General features: G+C 41.2%; 1 pseudogene; it reads right to left on the bottom strand.

Moving 5' to 3' along the window:
• Positions 1 to 1,113: 1,113 nt before the first annotated feature.
• On the bottom strand, positions 1,114 to 1,432 carry LOC114027467 (annotated as a pseudogene).
• Positions 1,433 to 2,643: the final 1,211 nt, after the last annotated feature.

The following is a 2,643-nucleotide window of genomic DNA, read 5'->3' as shown; positions in this document are numbered from 1 at the left end:
CTTTCTTTGACCTCTGGTCTTGCATCTCTAACTGCTTATTGAACATCTTGAATTGGATTTCCTGTAGACATTTTAAATTCAAATGTCCAATATTGAACTCATTATGTATTTTTCCCCAACCCTTTCTCTCATCCTGACTCATCCTGTTACTGTTGAGAGCACCACCATCATCCCAGTCACCAGGCTCACAATCCAAGTATCTTCCTTGACTTCTTATCCTCATCTCCCCTATTCAGTCACTTGTCAATTCCTGACATTTCTAGCTTCATAACATCTCTGTTATATGCCCTGTTCTCTCCTTTGACATGACTATTGCCCTGGTGCAGGTCCTTATTGCCTTGTGCTTGTATTATTGTGATAGGTTGGTCTCCCTGCCTCAAGTCTTTTCTCCATTCTAGTCTATCCTTCACTCAGCTGTCAAGGTGATCTTCCTAAAATGTAGGTCTAACCATGGCACTCCCCTACTCAAAACAAACCCTCCGGTGATTCCCTGTTACCTCCAGGATAAAATATAACATCCTCTGTTTGACTTCTAAAGCCCTTCCTGATCTGTCTCCTTACCTTTCCAGTCTTCTAAAACTATTACTCAGTAACATTGGCCCAACTGATGTTCCTCACACAAGGTACTCCATCTGCCAACTTGAGGCATTTTCATTGTCTGCACCCCATACCTGGAATACTCTTCCTCTTTATCTCTTCCTCCTTCTTTCCCTGACTTCCTTCAAGTCTTGGTTAAAATCCTACTTCCTGCAAGAAGTTTTTGCCAGGTCCCTTTAATGTTAATACTTTCTGTCTGAGATCATCTCCAAGCTCTCCTCTATACATCTTAGTGCATTGTTATTTACATGTTGTCTCCCCCATTGGATTGTGAGCTCTTTAAGAGCAGAGACCATTTTTGCATCTTTGTATGCTCAAAGTTTAACATGGTTCCTAACATATAGTAGATGCTTAATAAATACTTGTTGACTGATTTGTTGACTAATGATCAATAAAGTCCCTTCCAATTCTAATAGTCCAAGTCTCAACCTGAGTCTCAGTTTCTTTATCTACTAAATGAAACTTTAGAGTGGATTTTTTAGTAGTTTCAATCAATTTATTAAAAGAGATGATTGATTAGGCATCTGCAATGGTGACTTTAACTTCTACACCTGGTTCAATGCTGATAGAAGTGATCTGTTTAACAATTTCAAAAGGATTGTGCAAATCAATAAGGTGTTTGTGGATTCTCATCTGGAACCGATCCCAAGTCTTTGAACTTTCACCACAAGCAGTTTTTCTAGTTGTGATTAGAAGTGTCTTAGTGGGCTCTTCTAATTAGACCAGCACACACTTTCTCGAGGGATTTCACATTGCAGCTTGTGAGAGTGATCCGAATCCCGTGAATGGCCACTTTGGGCTCCACAAGGGTCTTGTCAGTGTCTTTGAATGCCATGGCAGTCAAGCGGCTTCCTGACTGACCTATTCCTCAGTGAGAGTGAACAGCAGCCAGTCAGGAGGAGGAGAGGCAGAGACTTCAGACTCCATACGGCTACAGTGGCGATGCCTTCACCCTAAAGTGGATTTTAATGGATTTAAAGTTGGAGCAGACCTTGGATATCACCTAGTACTACTCCTTCATCTTACAAATTAGGAAACGGAGGCCTAGTGAGGTTATTATCCAAATGTGAACTATTATCAATATTAAGTTACTTACCCAAATCCACATAGTAAGTAACAGAACTATGATGTAAATCCAGGTTCTTTGGGGGTCAACATGCAGTATTTCACTGCTCCTGCATACCTCATAAGTTAAATGTGAAGATTAAATTATTTGACATATAGGAAAACATTGTGTACAATAAAAATGCCTTTCAAATAGAAGCTATTATTATTACATTAAAAATGAAGTTTTCTTAGGTCCCCTGTGTTAATCTAGCATCACAAAAGTGATATCTTTGCATTGGTCTGTGGGTGAGAATTTTCCATGCCACTTAGGCTTAGTAATTAGTAATTAGTAATGTTCTAGCTCCCTGTCTCTAAATTAATTCTCCAAGGCTACAAGTCTTCATGGGAAATGCACTGGCTACAGAAATGTGGGGTTTGACCCTAAACTCCACAAGGGCCAGCACCATCAATCCTTGTTTGAAGTCTGCTAGCTCAAAAGATTGGCAGTTGCCCATATGACTGGGTGAGGCCAACACACTCAACACACTCAACCCTAGAATCATATAACAGCATGCAGAGCACACCTGGGTGAGTGGCTCTTATGCCACTCTCATGCATACCTTCCACGTGACTGGGGGTGTGGTGTTGGTGGTAGTATCAACCAAAGCTCCTTCTGTCTCTCCAGGTGTCTTCCTGCACCCATAGACCCTGGAAGCACTAGGGACAGTATCCACAATGGAAATAGTGAAACCTTTCCAAGACAGAAGTGGACTATCCCATAGGGTAATTAGGCATTGTCTGATCTGTTGGGCAACCTGAATATTTTTAAGGGTTGTTAGAGGAAAGATGGAGGTGGTACAGAGTAGATAGGGAGATGATCTTCCAAACCTGGACATCTGATGTTCAGAAAGCAGAGACTAGATCATTCAAGCCTGTTTTTCAAGTCCTGCATGTGATCAGAGCCATGGGGGAGGGAAAACTATTTAGTAAATGAAGCTT

The sequence above is a fragment of the Vombatus ursinus genome, unplaced genomic scaffold, assembly GCF_900497805.2.
Source record: "Vombatus ursinus unplaced genomic scaffold, bare-nosed wombat genome assembly UNPS02014861.1, whole genome shotgun sequence".
NCBI classification, from domain to species: Eukaryota; Metazoa; Chordata; class Mammalia; order Diprotodontia; family Vombatidae; genus Vombatus; species Vombatus ursinus.
This window is presented reverse-complemented; position numbering and strand designations above follow the sequence as displayed.